This window comes from Amblyomma maculatum, chromosome 9 (genome assembly GCF_055883805.1).
Source record: "Amblyomma maculatum isolate TAMU_Amacu chromosome 9, ASM5588380v1, whole genome shotgun sequence".
NCBI classification, from domain to species: Eukaryota; Metazoa; Arthropoda; class Arachnida; order Ixodida; family Ixodidae; genus Amblyomma; species Amblyomma maculatum.
The window spans coordinates 109,930,568-109,949,717 of NC_139352.1; the positions used below are offsets into that span (position 1 = coordinate 109,930,568).

Here is a 19,150-nt window from a genome sequence, read left to right on the forward strand (position 1 = left end):
AAATTAGGTTTTAGGGAAAGGAAGGCCTTATACTTTTGAGTGGACGTCATGGAATTGTGGGCACCTACACTAGGGTTAAGATGAATTTTCATATTTCTTCTTGTATATTGTAGATTGGTGCTGTGCGATGTCAGCGCACGTTAAAGATCCCCAGGTGGTCGAAATTACTCCGTAGCCCTCTACTACGGCTCCTCTTTTTCTCTTTCCACTTGCACTCCCACCTTCCTCCCTTCCCTTACAGCGCAGTTGCGGTGTCCACAGAAAACAAGTGAGACAGTTACTGCGCCTTTCCCTTCCTACAAATAATAAAAGAAATCAGCCTAAAAACAAAAAGAAAGGAAAGGCGCAGTATCTGTCAGACTTGAGAGAAGGAAGATGGGAGTGGAAGTGGAGAGAAAGAGATCCCGTAGTGGAAAGTGTGCGGACATCGCAAAACCCAGGACTGCATCTTCGTTTTTAATTTTTCAGATGACCTTGACCTAATTAAGTTCGGGTGTCCACGATTTCGTGGTATTCACCCAAATGTATACAGCGCCTTCCTTCTTTTCCCCAATTATATATTCTTATTATTATCGGGAAATTAAGGAAGGCGCAGTATACATTTGTGTGAACACCACGAAATCATGGACGCCCACACCTAATTAGGTCAGGTAACATGGAGGGCAAATTTAATGTCACACAAAGACCTGTTACACCTAGCAAGCCTTCGCTGCCATTGTAAATTTGTTCATAAGAATTAAATAATATAATAATACAATAATTGGTTCACAGGAAGGGAAAGGCGCAGGTTATCTGCCAGACCATATTTTTCTGTCGACACCTGGACCGCATCGTAAGGGGAGGTATGAAGTTGGGAGTGAAAATGAAAAGAGACAAAGAGGAGCCGTAGTGGAGGACTAGGGAGTAATTTCGACCACCTACGGACTTTTATACGCGTGACAGTGCAGAGCGCACGGCCGCCTTTTGCATACATCGAAACGCAGCCGCTGGCGGTCGGGATCGCGAATTCCCCTTTGGCGGCTGCGTTTCGGTGGAGTCTCTCCACCGAACCGCAGCCGCCAAAGGGGAAGGCGACGCGTTCGTGTGCTGTGCGATGTCAACGCACGTATCCCCAGGTGATCGAATTGGAAAGCCGCGTATATCTGTCAAGGCAGCTGAACACCGGCGCGCTACGCTGGCGGCCCGAAAAGCTGGCGTAGTGAAACTTTCGCTTCAAAAACGTCAGGGAGTGCGCATGCAGGAGGCGGCGCACAGAATTATCTCTACCGGTCACCGAAATATGTAGGTACGCAAGCGGCCTTTGTCGCGGCTATGTAAAATCCCCTCCCCCCCCTCGAGAAAAAAAAAAAAAGGCGCACACCGTCGTCAAGAAAGCACAGATCATGATCTGAGCCTGAGCCCGCGCTATCAACTTAAGATCGCGATCTGAATTCGAGTCCGACGCCTCACTCACGACTCAGACCATGAACTGAAGGTGAGGCCGCAGACACGTACAATATTCAGATTATGATCTGAATGCGCGTACGTCCGTGTATGCCAAACCATATTCCGTAGGCGCACTGGAGCAGACGGCGCTCTTAGCGAGTTAAACCCCAGACGGCCACTGACGTGGGGGGGGGGGGGGGGGGGCGCTGCGAGCGCGCGACGAGAGCAGACGCGTGTGTTTCGGCTCCGCCAATTTACGGCTGGGGCCGCGTCCCAAATCATCCTACCCCGGCAAAACTGGCATCGATCGATCCGAAAAATCAAGCGGAACAACTGGATACAAAAGTCGTCCAGGTAGGCCGATTTTCTTCAAATCTACGGCCATTTTTCGACCGACCACGTTGGCGCCGTCGTTAAGCCTAACGGCGTCGCCGACGCCTGGCCTGGCGGAATCGGCCCTCCGAGGAAAAAATGGCGACTTCCGCGGATGAAATACGCGGTTACGACCCTGAGGCAATGTTGTGGACCTCGGTACCCGCCACCGGAGATACGAATTCGACGGTGATCCCGAAAATTCGGAGTCAAGCTTTACTTCAAGCGGCTGCACGCCGCTCCCAAGACAAAGCCCAGATGGCGGCGTTCGGCGCCGCCCCGGCCGCCGTTTCGTCGGTTGGAAACATGAACGCTCCCGCGACGCGCGCCACGGGAAGCAAGGACAAGGCGTTCTCGAAGTGGAAGCCGCGTCCAATGCCCAAACCGGCTCCTGAAGACTACGTTATAGTCATAAAGCCCAGAGAAAGTGTTTCTCTTCACGAGGCGTTCACGGAAACTGGCTACGGCACTGCCATTTCGGCGTACCTCGGGCTGAAACGGGCCAGCGCCGTCTCCGTTCTACCCTCACGAGAACAAAACATCATCATTGTGCATACCCCGGACATCGAGGCGGCCGACCTGCTCATCGGGGACTTCGCAGTAAACACCGAGAAGGGGTCGATCCCGCTTCGGGGTTACCTGAGACAAGACGGCGGAAACATATGCCACGGCGTGATCGTGGTCCGTAACTCGGACACCACAGAAACTCTCCAAGACAGAGTGTGCTGGCGCGCCGGCACCATCCTGGAAATCCGGAAATTCGGAACATCCAACAAGGCACGCATCACTTTCGCGGGTAAATAGAAGCCCCGTTACGTGCACTATGACAACATGGTCGTCTCTGTGCGAAACTATTACAAAACTATTCCTGCGTGCGGCCAGTGTGGGGCCGTCGGGCATCGCGCGGATGCATGTCCAAACTTGCAGTCTGACACCTGTGGACTCTGCGGATTCCAAGCTCCGCTAGTGGAGGGGGTGCGGGCTCCTCACAACTGTGTTCCGCGGTGTTCTGTGTGCGGTGGCCCCCATGTCACCAACTCTCGCGACTGTGCGGCAAAATTCCGCACACCCAAGATAAAAAAGAAAAAAGTGGCGCCCAAGAAGAAACGCCGCCATGTTGGGCCTCCCGGCGATCAGCCTCGCCAGGAAATCACCAACATCGAGAACCCACCTACAGGAGGTGCTGAAAAACGACCATCGAAGGTGTCGCCACCACACGGCGGACTGGCGAAACAAACGACGGAAACGCGCGGTGATACCAGGGCCTGTGTCAACGCAGTCAAAAACGGACACCAGTTGAGCGGTTCGGGTGGGGCTGCTTCTCTCTCCCCCCTTTCCACTCCCCTCCCAAGGGCGCGTAGCGCCGAGCAAGATCAAATAGCAGCACTCAGGGCCCAAAACGAGATGCTGCTTAAGAAAATTAACGAATTGGAATCCAAAATTAACCAGTCTTCTCCGCCCTCGCCTCCCGCGGCTGAGGTAATGGAGAGTGAGCTCGTGGTGCCAAATGCGGTAACAAGCTTGGAGGCAGCATTCGAGGCCCGATTCGGGGCCACGGAGGCACGATTCATTGCCAAAGAAAATCAAATTTCAATGATGGTCAACGCCATCTCCAAATTGCAAGAGACAATCCCCGCGATGATTGCCAAACAAATTGCGCATTCCTTACGCTCCTCGCGCAGGCCCGGCGGTCCCTTAGCCGGCCGTCCTAACAAAACTTCTAGACGCACCCCTGAGGTAGACGATGACGACAACTGCTCGCTCTCCGGTATGGAGGATGCCCCCTTCCCGCGAGTGTTAACTCCGGAGCAGCGTCAATACAACCCCTCCTCAGCCTAAATGACCATGGCGAGCAGCCCTAAGATCAAGCGCTCCCCAAGAACCAATTCGGCCACCCCCGTCCAAATTGTCCAATGGAACTGTCGGGGCTTCCGTTCCCGCGCAAAGAGGGCGGATCTCCGACTTTACCTTTCAACTTTCGACTCTCTTCCCGCGGTGGTTGGCCTCCAGGAGCCAGGGAGTGGCGTCACCCTCACAAATTACATCACCTCTCAGCAGGACCCCTCTTCCTGCGTCTGCGTGCATAAAAATTATACGGCTACTCTAGTTGACTTAGAACTTGACACTGAATATTCCTACGTGATGGTGACACTTCTTCCGCTCAAGAAACAAGATGCGCCACTCCACGTACTCAACATCTACTGCTCCCCCAGACTCAAAAATGTAACGTTCGCAGCACTCTTTAGCCGCGCTCTAAAGGCTGCGGGCAGGGACTCCTTGGTGATTGTGGGTGATTTCAACGCCCACAGTACACTCTGGGGATACGTGCGTGAAGAGAAGCGGGGACGCAAGCTAGCGGAACTCGCGTCCACGCTGGGCCTGACTCTTCACACTGACCCTGCATATCCAACACGGATGGGTAATTCAGTGACCCGGGATACATGCCCGGATCTCACCTTTACCAAAAACATTGTACACGCAGAATGGATCAACACCGAGGAAACCCTCGGTAGTGACCACTGCCTTATCAATACCACTGTAAGAACTAAACCATTGGCAAGACCCCACGCACAAGCTCGGCTACCCGACTGGAATAAGTTTCGGCAAAGCTACATCAATTCGGCCTCTATCCACGAACAAGGATACCACGCGTGGGCACAAGGATTGGTTACACATCTTCATTCGGTGGAAACACAAATTCAGCTCTCGGAGGCCACTCCAGAGGTGGACAACCACCTAATGCACCTTTGGGAAGCGCGGCACAGCCTCGTCCGCAGATGGCGACGCCAAAAACATAACAGAAAGCTCAAAATTCGTATCGCCGAGCTCACTCAGCGAGCGGCAGAGTACGCGGCCCAACTCGCCGACTCAAACTGGGTAGACCGCTGCAACACGGCGGCCAGACAAATGTCGAGCCGGAGCATGTGGCGCCTTTTTCGTGCCCTAATTGACCCGACTCAAACTCGCGCCGAGACACAAAAACATCTCCAACGAGCTATTCATAGCTTCGATGGAAATACATCAAAATTAGCATGCAAACTGCGCGACCAGTATCTTTGCACTAAGCAGGACCCCGGAGGACCCGCGTACTCGTATGCAGGTTCAGAGAACGCGGATCTGGATCAACCGTTCCAGTTGCATGATCTGAAGGCGGCCCTGGCTAAAATGAAACGAGGAACAGCACCGGGCCGGGACAAGATAACTGTGAAACTGCTTGCCAATCTTCCCGACCCCGCCTACGAAACCCTCCTCGCTTTCATCAACTCGATCTGGCTTGGTGAGGCACCTCTGCCAATTGAATGGAAGACCGCCCTGGTAACTTTCATTCCGAAAGCCGGCAAAGCCATAAACACAGACAACCTCCGCCCCATCTCCCTCACGTCTTGTACGGGAAAGCTGATGGAGACCATGGTGCGGGACAGGCTGTCTGGGTTTCTGGAAAATAAAAGTACATTCGCAGACACCATGTTCGGTTTCCGCCCGCAAAGGTCCGCTCAGGATGTTCTGCTTCAACTCGATCGAGAAATTCTCAACCCTGTCGAATATCCCTTCAAAGATAAGGCAGTACTCGCCCTTGACTTGAAGGGGGCTTTCGACAATGTCACACACGAAATCATACTGCAACATCTCTCCCAGACGAACTGTGGACATAACACATTTCAGTACATCAAGCAATTTCTCTCAGATCGGCAATCTTTCATCCGAATACAAGACGAAGAACACGGCCCATATAAACTGGGAACGAGAGGCACCCCACAGGGCGCGGTCCTCTCGCCATTACTTTTCAATCTGGCCATGATGAAACTCCCGGCTCAGTTGGCGACGGTCGAAGGCATCCAGCACGCGCTGTACGCCGACGACATAACCATCTGGGCCAAAAACGGATCGGTTGGAGACATTGAGGCCAACCTGCAGCAAGCGGCGCAGATCGTAGAGGCTTACGCCCGCCGCTGCGGTCTTCAATGCTCACCGTCCAAATCCGAATTTGTGCACATTCGCCCGCCGCCTAAGTGCACCACAAAAATGGAACTATCCCTGGCCAGCGGTCCAATACCCGAACACGATGAGATTAGAGTACTTGGTCTCCTTATCCACAAACATCGACGGGCTGATACAACACTAGCAAAACTGCGCAAGGTGGGGGACCAGGTAGGCCGGATGGTGCGCCGGGTTTCCAACAAACGCGGGGGGTTACGGTGCACAGACGCTTTGCGGCTGGCGCATGCATTCGTGACCAGTCGAGTACTCTACTCGACTCCCTACCTCCACCTGCGCAGATTTGATGAGAACGCTCTCGAAGTGATTCTCAGAAAGATGTACAAGCGTGCCCTCGATCTCCCGATCAACACATCCAACCAGCGTCTTATGGGTCTGGGGATGATAAACACATTCGCGGAGCTCCGAGAGGCGCACTTGACTAATCAATACACAAGACTTTCAAAAACGCCGTCGGGACGCCGCCTATTAGCCCGACTACACATCCACCACCCAACATTTACGGAAGAGCGCGTACGCATTCCTGAAATCTGGAGATACGCCCTGCACGTACGCCCTCTTCCGGCCAACATGACACGTGACGACCACAGTGGCAGGCGCCTTGCGCGGGCGGAGGCACTGGCCCGTCACTATGGGAACAAACACGGAATTTTCTACGTGGACGCCTCCGGCCCTCACCATGGGGGTTGGTACACAGCCGCAGTCGTCCATCAAAAAATCACGGTGAATGGCCTAACGTTCCGAGCTCAAGACATAACACATGCGGAAGAAGTTGCCATCGCGTTAGCCGCCGCAGACAAGGACTCACGAGTCATTATCACCGACTCGAGAGGGGCCTGCAGAAATATTAAACAGGGGTACATTCCTCTCTTTGCGCACCGCATCCTTCAAAACAGTGACTACCTCGGGGCCCCCGCGTCTCGAACGATTGTATGGGCTCCAGCTCACATGGGCCTCGAAGGCAATGAAACGGCCGACGCCGCCGCCCGCGCGCTCACTCTCCGGGCAACGCCTTCAGACCCTTATGATACGGATCTCGAACCCAATCCGGCTCTCACTTTTCGAGAAATTATTGAATTATTTCAATTCGGCCATGCAATTTATCCTAAGCCTTGTAAGGGTCTTACAAAGGTGGAGGAACGCACACTCCTCCGCCTTTACACTAAAACGCTGCTGTGCCCGGCAGTTTTAAAACATTTTGATCCTGCCTGTACAGGAAAGTGCCCGCACTGTGCGGAGAAGTCTTCGGACATCTTCCATATGGTGTGGGCATGTCAGTCAACCCCGAACCTCACCCCCAAACCCAATCCCACCCGGGAGGACTGGGAGGCAGCCCTGCTCGGCTGCTCCGATCTGGCAAGCCAGAAGGCCCTGGTTCACCGAGCCCTAGCCGCAGCGGTCGCCAATGGGCTCCTGTAATGAGGAGCCCACCTAGTGTTTGCGTGAGGTTGCTCCGGCTACCTCAAGCTTCCTCCCAATAAAGGTTTTACACACACACACACGCCACTGACGTCCGACGGACAACCGAACTCGGCCGCAACTCGGCGGCCGATTTCGGACGTCCGCCGGTATTCCGGCGTACGTACGAAAGAGGATGGTCGAATCCGTTCGCCCAGCGCACAGCCGCCGTACGTCCGCCACTGGATTTGCTTTTACACAGCTATGATATAGTTTGTAGTCGTCGTGCTCGTCTGAACTGCGTATAAATCAGTAATGCCGTCAAGTCTACATTATATGATGCCAGAGCGAATCGATGCGATAGAAAGCGTTTCCATGAAACAGTTTTTTTTTATTTTCCGCATGTTTCATCGTTGAATTCTTCCATCAAAAATTTTTGATTAAAAGTTAAATGACCATTAAACATTTTTTTATCATGATGCTTCGGTGAAATTTTAATCAGTGGCTGAATATAGACGGAGGAAGCAGCAAGCTCAAAAAGAACGAAACCGAACCTATCCTCAAAAAAATCTGAAATGAGCCAATCCAATCCACCTGACAAGTTGAAGTTTAGTCATGGAAGATGGCTTCACGTTTCCGTGTTCTGCATTTTCTGCGCAGTTACAAATACCTACGTCTGTAATGCACTGCTAGCATTGTTTTTGCTGTGGCTTGATGCACCTGGCACACTTTGTTCACCCGCCGATTCCAAAGTAAGTATTTCACCGAACTTTTGTTTCTTTAGTGGAACTTTTCGATGCACCGATAGTGGTGAGCTTTTGGGTAAGGAAACAGCCGAACGGTCGAGTGTTTTAGGCGAGACTGACAGGATGGCTCCGCGCCGACTAAAGTGCAGCCTCAAGTCTGAGGGCCATCTTTCTCGGCATTACTGGACGCTGCGCCAGTAAGCCGCGCAACTTCTCTGTCTCTGATAAAGGAGTGCCTGCCCGAGCTTTAAAGGAGTTAATTTGTTAACCATGCGAAACGTGCTGAGTTGTAAAAACTATACGAGAAAACTTTCGCACTCCTCGAGCCTATCGTGCGACATGCCTACACTTGTGAAAACGTCGCGAGTTTTTTTTTTTTTTCATGGACAGCCGCTGATCTTTCTCTCTCGAGCTTTACGGCAACTACAGTTTCTAGAAGGAACGGCTGTAGCTACTAAATAACTAAAGGTTTAGTACTCTCCTTCAGCTTTGACAAACCAGGACAGCACCTTGCGCATGTTGGTTATGCATGTGGGACCGAACCGCGCAGAAGAACCGGACAAGGAGATGAGAGAAAAAAAGAAGTCAGCACTTGTCTTTCTTGACCCGTTGTTCTGCGCTGTTCTGGAACGAATTTGACATACCGCCGCCGCGATACAGTTGGGCTGTGAGCTCTGATGCCTGCAACGCCTTCTTTTATGCAAAACAGGCATACTGGGAGGCCATGCAAGCCGCGGGCTCAAAAAGAAAAAAAAAAAACACGAGTTGAGCAAAAGTGAGATGAAAACAAAATTGTTGTTGCTTTGTCCTTACAGATATTCAAAGGCTCCTCAGAACTTCACTGCATTATTAACAGCGAAATAATGCCAAAGCTACACTAGAGCCATGCAGCACCTTATAGTGCATGATACTGAGCTTATGTCTCGCACTGAAAGCTCTTACCATGTTCTTAGATTATCATATTAAAGTAGCTTTAAACCCGTGCTTGTTAATACAGTGATAGCCATAAATTTAATCTAGGGCATCATGCTCACATACAAGGCTTCTAATAACCGCTGGTCACATGATGTGGGCTATAGCAGAAACCTGTACCTGGTCATCTTACAAGCATTTGTGCAATTGATGCTTTTAATGTGTTGTAAAAGTTTTTGTGTTCTGTTTCTCTATGGGAATGCTTTCCTTATTGAAGGCTAACATTTGGCTTGCTACAGCAAAACCTCTACCTAGTCATCCTAAAAACAGCACTGCAGTTGGTGCTTTTAGTGTGTTGTAAAAGTATTTGTGTTCTGCTTCTGTATGGCAATGCTTTTCTCGTTGAAGACTAGCATGAGGCTTCCAAAAATTTTTCAGATGCCATTTGCTGTAGCCGATTTCGTAGGCCAACAGGAAGCAGCACTTTGAACATGGAAAACTGTCATCCACTGGGGAAAAACAGCAACATCCCTTTGCATTCTCATTTCTTTGGTATGGCTAAAAGTGAGTATTGTATTATTATCTATATTATTAATATTGAATCATGATTGTCAGTGTTGAAGTTGTTTGAGCGTGATGATTTTAAACACACAGGACATCCCTTCGACATTAAGGTTTTAGCTTGTTTACATGTAGGATGTAGAACTGGTTTCAACAAACTGTATGCAGCAAATTCTTTTTACATTGTCCACCATGTTACTTTTTGTCATTGTCCATTGAAGTAAATAACCAGTATTTTACGTTTACACAGTCGTCCACTCTTAGCTTGAATGGGAATGTGTGGCATGCAGTTTGCAAAATAGCAATGCATCCGTCACAGCCATGCATCAAGGCTAAGTGGCTTGTGCGTAGAGGAACCAGCCGCTCCAGCTTCACGTCATCTGTCTCTTTGCTCCGGTGTGCAGACGTGCATTGAAGCAAAGTGGTTTATGTGTAGAGAAACCAGGAGCTTCTTTGTCACATCTGGCTGTTTGTTACGGTGTGCAGATGCGCATCGAGGCAAAATGGCTGATGTGTAGAGGGACCAGGAGCTGCTGCTTAACGTCTTCGCCTCTTTACTACAGTGCACAGCCGTGCATTGATGCTAAGTGGCTTGTGCATGGAAGGCTCAGGAGCTGCAGCTTCACGTCTGCCTCTTCGCTCAGGTGCTCAGGTGCGTATTGAGGCAAAATGGCTTATGCATAGAGGGACCAGGAGCTGCTGTGTGGCGTAGTCTGTATATTTGCTATGGTGCGTATCGAAGTACAATGGGGGGGGGCTCATGTGTAAAGGTACGATGAGCTGCTGCGTCATGTCGTCTGCCTCTTTACTATGGTGTGCAGGCATGCATCAAGGCAAAGTGGCTTATGCATAGAAGGACCAGGAGCTGTTGCTTCACATCTGCTATGATGCGCAGCTGCGTATTGTGGGTGGTGGTGGAAAACATTGCCATCAGATACAAATACAGGAGGTTACTCACTAGCTGACCCTGAGGGGGCCTGTTCTGACAAAAACAAGGGGTCCCTAGTTTAGGACCCCAGTGGTGGTAGAGGGACTAGAGGCTGGTACTTCCCGCTGTCTGCCTCTTCGCTATGGTGTGCAGCTGCGATGGATGCAGTGGCATCTCAAAAAGTGTATGCCACGCACTCGCATGTTCAGCCTGAGTGGACGACCGTGTACCTGCTATAGCTTTGTTATTCATAGAGTAAACCTAGGCCAAGTTGGATAAATTATACCTCATCTCATATGTGGTCAGCAAAGAAAAGCCACTCCAGAAAATCTGATGCATCTACTGTCATAGGATTCGTATTCATATACATGCTACTGACAAGTCAGATTCTTCACCCTCAGAAATGCCAGAAAAATAACCAAGGGTGTGTCTGCAATAGTCTAGCTTGCTCTTTCTCTGCAGACTTGAGTCAGATGTATGTTCCATTGCTGTGGGTGGGACAGGTGTCAATCTTTGATTTTAAGCTTGCAACAAATATGTTATTGTTGTTTAAAGGCAAAACGGTACTAATAATCGCAGTCCCCCGTGGCCTTTATCCCCTTTTAATAGCGTTGCTAGACACTGAATTATTAGTTTACTCTGCACTGTTTCTGTCTAGTTAATGTGCGGAGATGTACATATATTTATATGACTTGGAGTTGTCGACTTTGCACTTAGAAACATTGTAGCGTTATCTGATGTGTTGCTTTCATTTCTTTAATGATTTCTTTAAGGGATCGGTGGGTATGCTAGGCACCATTATTAGTCTGCTCTTATTGGGTCACCTGTTCAATGCCCAGTTGCGGCCGTCTCCCACTTGCCCTCGGACAGGAGGCGGAGAGACGCGCACAGAGAGGCAGCTACAGCAGCTACAGTGCTTAACGGAAACGTAGGCAGAGAGGGAAAGAAGTCCCCTCTTCCGAGGACTTTGCTGTCGCACTCGAAGACGCGGGGACAGGCAGTTTGTTCTCGTTGCTGTGTCATGTAGGGGGCTCATTTTTATTTAAGGAGCTTACGAACAGTATACAACTAAGGGGTCCTTAGTACTAAGCGTACTAAGGGGTCCTTAGTACGCTGACTGGACATATCACCCGGAGGCAGCACAGCTTTGAAACGAGCACCTCTTTTGCAAGAACTGCTTATCGTTCAAAGAAAAAAAAACTGTCAGGTTGAAGGGTGTAAGGCCCTCTTCCTTGTGGGGGAGCCCATAAAAGTGACAATTATTCAGTGCAGGCGCGCTGAGTGGGGTCTCGTTGAGGATTCCAACCCTGGATGTCAACAATGGTGGGAGATGGCGGCGTTGAAAAAGGGCAAGTGTGTAACAGTGACGGTATGATGCGAAGCGGGAGGATGTGGGTTGGCTATTCTGATGTGGTCCGCAATGGTGCTGACTCGGACGCCAATAATTGCAATAATTGCCCTGTAAAAGGAGCCGCCAAGGATGCAAGCTTTGGGCAATGGTTGCGCACGTGGGACACCGTTTTGATGGGTTCTAATTATTTATTTTCTTTTTTTTCCTAGGGGAGAGAATTTGGCATGTGACCTAGTGAGCCAATCATTTCGAGGTCCATTCTCTAAATTCCGTTTGTTGTGAAACGAATTTGTTGTCCCTTTTGCATTGCTTGTATTAGGGAGAGGGTGAAGAACTTATGAAAGTGGAAAGACATGCCAAAATGTTTGTTAGCCAGTCATGTGTGAGTTCGTTGTCATTGGGGATGAGAAATGTGGGCGGAGTCCCGAAGTTAATGAAACGGCCCCGCGGCCTGGAGAACTCGTTCCGAGCTAGATTTTGATCTCTTTCCTCTTCGGCATAGATCATGTTCATTGTTTCACCTGTTGTAAATACGTACATTCATGTATAAAATTTTCAGTTCATCTTCCTCTCCGTGTGCAAGTTGTTGTGGCCAGATGCAGTAAATTCACTATTTTCATTTCTATATAACGTGCCTTTCTGAAGTTGGTGAGCTCTTTTGTCCAATCCTGTAAGAAAGCAGCAAAGCGCTCCCAAATCTTCCACAAAACTGTGTGATATCTTTAATACTAACTGCGGCTTGGTGTCACTCAAAACATGTAGTTGAGGTAGATTTCTTCCCCCTCTTTTTGTTCGTTCAAATGAGGACCAGCGGACACTAACTCTTGCTTTTGTAATGCCCTAGGCAGTACTCCAATGTACTGCTTTTTACCATTTTTATAGCTATGGCTGTCCAACAGCACTAATGTCTTTCATACACTTCTTTTACTAATCTCTTACCCAAGTGGTGGCTTATACTGCGGGGGCGAAAGTCTCTGGACAGTATGTCTAGATTTTAGACTAGAATCGCGATGTAAACGAATTGTGACCTTATTTCTCTTGCACACATGAAAGAACTAACGTTCAGCTTTCACATCGACAAGTATGGTCCGAGTTTCCTGGTCGATGTGAAAGTTATGTGCTTTGATTGCAGTTTGTGTAGTCCACACACTTGTCCCCGATATTACATAGGGGCAAATTAGGCGCCTTTACAGGGGCAGATTCTTTGGCGCCCACTACCTTCCCCATAAAAAAGCTACAGTGTTTCTTGTGAACAGCTGGCTGCATTTATAAATACCATTATTTTTTTGTAATTTGTTGTGCGTAGTTGAGAAATCCATGACATACATGCACAGCTGGTTGCCAGAATTATGCAACCATATTTCAGTAACTAACATCCATGCTGCATGCTGCCGGTAATACATCAAGAGCTTGTGGTTGTCAGCTTTTTGTGTTTTGTGTAACTATAAGCCTTGCTATTGTAATGTCACATATAGCGCTATGGGTAAACAAATAACTTTACTTTTAACTCTTGTAGAAGCATGAACACTGCGCAGTCACTGCGGCGGGCTATGCTTTCACATTGGGCTTTAGCCACATGTCAAATCTCTGTCTTTATTTTGCTGCAGCAGCTTGCATGTTATCAGATAAGTTACTTCGTCGCAGCTGCTCTAAGGAGACGCTTTCTAGACGCTTGTAGCCTAGATGTTGATGTCGATATACCCCCGACACGCCCAGGGAATGTCTTCGGTAGAGGGTACATGGAAACCAGCGAAATGTGCAGTTTACAGAACAAAAAGGTAACAATTTTAAATGATGTTATTATTGATCACTTTTTTTCAGAGCAGGAACAATGACTTAAGAAATCTGCCTGTTAAACCGCTAAAAATGCAGGTTTCTGCCGCCAATGCGTACCTGTGTAATACTGCAATGCTCTGGCTGTGCTTTATGTTCATATACAGCATCCTTTATGCTTAGTTTCTCTGCATGTGCACTCCATGCCTTGGACATTGCTGAGGGCGCATAGCAGCAAGCATAACTTGCCTTGTTTGGTCAGAGTGGCATGTTCAAAAAGACGACATAAAAACATTAAAATACTGAATGCCAGGTTCTGGTCAAACTACGTTTGTATCTTTTGTTATTCTGCACGGGTTTTGCTGCAGTTATATGACCTTTCTATATAGTATGCGACAGTTCTGAATGGAGATGCATGCGTACAGTGCCATCTGGAAAAAGCAATTGAGAGAAACTGGCAGTTGCCCTTGGAGATGTGTAATCAAAGTTCAGCACAGATAACTTGAATTTCATTTTTCCTTCATTGCAGGGGGAGCCCAGCCTGTTCTTTCCATCTTAGGCCTGAAAGACCAGCAACAGCTGATCGAGCAAATGCAGAGGATAGTAACTGCTCCTGGAATCCCGGCCTGCGGAGGCCGCCCACAGAGAACTATATCATCTCCTCGCTAATGCCAAAATATTAGGTTTCAATAAATTAAATACCTTTTCCTCCACCACCTCCCCAAGGGAAGAGCTGTCACGGCCAAGGATAATTAAAAAAAATTATTCAAGTAGATCCTTAATACTCCAGTTGGCCTGCATTTTACCATGCCATTCCTTAACATTGATATTTTTTTAGTGTAGACAATTTATGCATGCAGTTTTTGCAATAAAGCCAAAAAAAATGCTTTACAACCTCGCATGCTGGTATGCCTATGCACTTAGCATGTTTTCAGGAATGGTGCATTTGTGTAAAGCTCAGCTAGCATATGTGCCTCTTTGATGGAAGTTTTAATTGCACACTACTGTTCAGTGCTTTGTGTGTGAAAGTAAAGCAGACAACAGGAAACTTGAACCTGTTGCATATTCTATTGTCTGCTTTACTCTCACGACAAAGGCATAGAGCACTAGTATGCGACTGAAATTTCCATGGCACATGCTTGCTGAGCTTTACACGAATGTTATTGGCAAGTTTTTACACCAATAGCGGGCCCTGCAAGCATGTTCCGGGAAACGTCCGAATGTCCGCCTCCGGCTGCCCGTCGGACGTCCGTGGGACGCGATCCGGATCCACGAACGATAGTCCGACGGACGTACGCTGTACATATATCGAACATAACCGGACTTCCGTCGGATGTCCGAAGGTCCGAAAACGGACGTCCGTCGGTCGACCGTCGGACGTCTATGGCCGTCTGGGACGGCGATTGTTGCGGAAAGGTCTCTCTGAACGCAACCTGAAGGTAACATACACTCACTGTAAACGGCGATTGTTACTGAAAGGCGTCTGTGAACGCAACCTAAAGTTAACACGCACTCACTGAAGGCAGGAAATAATTACGGTGAAGGCAATTGCAAAAAAAAGGTATTCAAAAGAATTAAAACACAGGAGTCGAACAGATGTTTCAGTGGCATCAGTACAGAGGTGGTTGGTGTTAATCCAGTGCGCCACAAAAACTTTGTTTTTTTTTATTGCCTGGTCTTGACATGAGAACAAAATCAACAAAAATCAGACAAATGCTATTTACAGACGCTATTCACTTATGGCACACTAAAATTCACGCATACACAACAAAGGCTCTCTAGTGGCGCTCAAGCTAGTGCGCCACAAAAACGACGTTGAATAAATGTGTTGAACGAACGACGAGAACAATGCCATGTAAATGCTTTCCTAATCATTTACCAATAACAATATATATATATATATATATATATATATATATAAATATATATATATATATATATATATATCCACTATTTGTCGACAGGTGACGCTGCTCAGAAGAGAGTGGTGGAAGACAGTGCGCCGCCGATCGGTGGCAGCTATTGATTGTGTGTGTGTGCGTGTGTGTAACTGCGTAACTCAGTGTATGCGTAACTGTGCAACTCTGGTGTGTGTTTGCACTCTGGCTGAGTACTGTGTGAGTGTCCACCCGATTCAAAGAGTATGGCGGCATGGCCACAAGTTTATCATCATCATCAACGCCAGAGCGTCGTCTGCTCAAATGCTACTACGGCATTTTTTTAAACCTCTTGTTCCCGCTACATATAAAAATAATAGGCATGATAAAGTATAATCTGAATTTAGCTTTATAATGACAGCTAAAAATCACGGAAACCATGCATACCAAGGAGTTTCTGCGCGCCACCATCCACGAATCAACGTGACGGAACGAATTCAATCCAATCCCCATCCGTAGTTTTCATCATTGTTTTCATTGTGTTTGGTTGTGTTGCTGTCGTATTTGCCCTTCCCTTGTTTATCGCTTTGTCTTTTGCGTGGTCTCATCTCTACTGCGAGTGTTTTCAGTGCGTGGTATAGTGCATTGTCCTGTTTTGTGCAGTATTTTAGTGAGTGTTTAGTGTGTGTACTGAGTGCACTGCAGTGCGCCGTGACTGACATCGTAGACGGGTGGTTGTGTTGGTGGCCGGAGTTCGCAAGCTGGTTTAAGCTTTTGTGGCTGCAGAGCAAGAGGAAATCATGAGCAAGTGGGAAAAATACCGGCGATTGCAGTGAGAGGTCAATGACTTTTTTCGTGACATTTCAAATGACGGAAATGGACCAGAAACATCCACTATGCGCGAGGCTACCGGCCGTGACATTGAACCGGCTGACCGTTCAGGCGCACGCGTAGACTTCCAGAGAAGCCCATATCTGGCAGAGCAGTCTGCTCAGGACTATGATGATAAAAGTTCTGGCTCAGTAAGCACCTCTGAGAACTTCTCCGAAGACTCTGCCGAAGAACGTGCCGTGGCCGCTGAAGAGCTGAGAGATTCGGATGCTGCTAGTGACGTTTCTGGCCCAGAAGCAAGTGGCTCATGTGTCAACGTCCGCGACGAACTGAGGGAAATTGCTCTCAAACACTCGTTGACGCACTCGGCCATCAATGATCTCTGCTTACTTTTCCAGAGGCTTAGTCATCCAGTGTCAAGTGACGCAAGGACTCTGCTGAAAACAGAGAGAAAGGCAAACGTGCAAAATGTCGTATATTTTGACTTAAAACCACAAATTGAAAGCCGCGTGAGATTAGGCCTCCGCCCGCAACAGAGCCACAGCATCGAACTTCATGTGAATATAGATGGTCTTCCTATCTTCAAAAGTTCTTCTGTCAGCTTTTGGGTGTGCTATGTCGTGTGTCAAACTGTGTACACAACCGACCATTTGTCGTTGCTGTTCACTGTGACAAAAAAAGCCAACTAACATTGAGGACTTTCTGCGGCCCTTTATTGATGAAGTGAAGGACCTAGAGGTGGCAGGAATAGATGTTCATGGAACACATTACAGCATCTCCGTAACTGCCATAATATGTGATACGCCAGCTAGGTCGTATACCAAATGCATAAAAGGGCACATGGGATTTTATGGTTGCGATCGCTGTAGTCAAAAAGGTGAACGATTTGACCGTCGGCAGACATTTCCGATATGCGTTGCCTTTCAGCACAGAACCGATGACTCATTTCGAGCTATGGCAGACCCTGGCCACCACCATGGAGTGAGTCCACTTATTGAACTCCGCATTGACATGGTAAAACAGTTTTCTATTGATTATATGCATTCAGTGTGTTTAGGAGTTGTCCGCAAGCTCTTGCACACATGGATATCAGGACCTTTGCCCCATCGTCTTGGAGCACAACAAAGAAGAATGTTGAGCGCAAGATTGGAGGCGAGTAAACTGCCTACTGAATTTGCTCGGCAACCAAGGTCTCTCGACGAGCTGGAGAGTTGGAAGGCCGTTGAATTTAGGGCATTCTTGCTTTACATTGGTCCTGTTTTGTTGCGTGACCTGCTGCAAAAAGATTGCTACCAGCACTTCCTCTGTTTACATGTTGCCATACGCATTTTGCTGCACGAAGTGCTGTGCATTGAAATGAACAGCTACGCTTCACGGCTCCTTCAGTACTTTGCTCAGCAAGCAGCCTTGCTTTATGGTCCACATCTCTTAGTTTATAATGTGCATATGATGTGCCACATTGCAGATGACTGCCTTTTGTATGGCCCACTGGACAGAGTTAGTGCATTTCCTTTTGAGAACAGTTTGGGCCAGCTAAAAGCACTTCTCAGAACAAACAGCAAGCCACTTGAACAGGTCAGTCGCAGGCTCTCTGAGCTGGCCCATCCCTCAATAGAACCCCCACAATGTGTGCTGCCAACAGGTGTCTCATCACTGAAAACTGGTGTTGAGAAAGACTCATGCTGTCTGCTTAAAAAATGACCACATTGTAAATGTGACAGAAATAACACCCGAGTTCATCTTTGGCCATCAACATATTCAGGTTGGAAGTTTTTACACGATCCCCACATCTTCTGAAAAGCTGCAGATTTTTCGCACTAAAGGAGTGTCGCGTGAACTGAAGAAGTGGCCTGCAGAATTTTTCTGTTCTAAATGTGTGAAACTTCCATGGAAATCAGGTTTTGTAGTGTTTCCCCTCATTCACCATGCTTAAAAAATTAGGGGTGCCAAAGTTTGCATGTTATTTGGTTCCATTGAGACAAAAACTGTTATTGACTAATGATTGGCATGGGAAATGGTTCTGCCATAATTACAGGGTATTCAGTGTAACACAGACTAGCTCAGCAGTTAACTCTCTTAGAATGGTTCTGGTTTGGTTTATGGTGTTTAATGTCCCAAAGCAACTCGGGCTGACAGATGCCGTTGTGGAGGGCTTCGCAAATTTTGACCACCTTGGGTTCTTTAACCTGCACTGACATTGCACAGCACACGGACATCTTGCTTTTCGCCGTTATGCGACCACCACAGCCGGGATTCGATTGCACATTCTTGGCCACAGTAGCCGAGCGGCATAACCACTGCACCACCACGGTGGGGTAAAACTCGTTACTTGTAAAAATGTGAAGAATGTAAAGCAAGCCTACTAAAGAAGGATATTGTGACATATATGCCCTGCATTGTTGGACGTTAAAGAAGACAACAATCAGCAATAGTGACACAGAAGAAGACAAAGTGATAGCAACGTTTGGTGCTAGAAGAAGGTTGACGCTGCTGTGCTTCTGTGCTTTTTGTGCTGCGTCATCCTGGAATAACCTTCCTGCACTAACCTTGCCACAGATCGTCTTGGTGGAGGTGACTAAAGATCCCCGTGTGCACACATAAATCCATTCAAGCAGCCGAAAGCTGGATTTGCGCAGTGGCCGCCACCTACCTGGGATCACAATGTCAACAACGGCCACTATGACCTCTGAGGCAGCTCCTACCACCGCAACAACATCGGCGCAGCCACTCATCCTCACAAAACTCCGCCACCCTCCCATCTTCAATGGCAAAGACAAGACGGATGTTGCGACTGGCTGGATGAATACGAGCGATGCAGAAGGAACAATCACTGGGACGCGACCATCATGCTGGCCAATCTGATTTTCTATTTGAAGGGAACCGCTCGCACGGGGTTCCAAAATCACGAGCACGAGCTGGTGACCTGGGAAATTTGCATGCAAAAGCTTCACGACTTGTTCGGGAAGCCCATTGGACGGGC

The 19,150-nt window shown here is 48.3% G+C and overlaps 1 long non-coding RNA gene and 1 pseudogene across 1 annotated transcript; both read left to right on the top strand.

The window, feature by feature from the left end:
- Positions 1-1,896: 1,896 nt before the first annotated feature.
- LOC146180128 (uncharacterized) lies at positions 1,897-3,659 on the top strand (annotated as a pseudogene).
- A 4,262-nt stretch (positions 3,660-7,921) lies between these two features.
- On the top strand, positions 7,922-14,254 carry LOC146180129 (uncharacterized). Its single transcript, XR_014700956.1, has 3 exons — positions 7,922-7,943; positions 9,288-9,413; positions 13,992-14,254. It is a non-coding gene; the product is annotated as an uncharacterized LOC146180129 (long non-coding RNA).
- Positions 14,255-19,150: the final 4,896 nt, after the last annotated feature.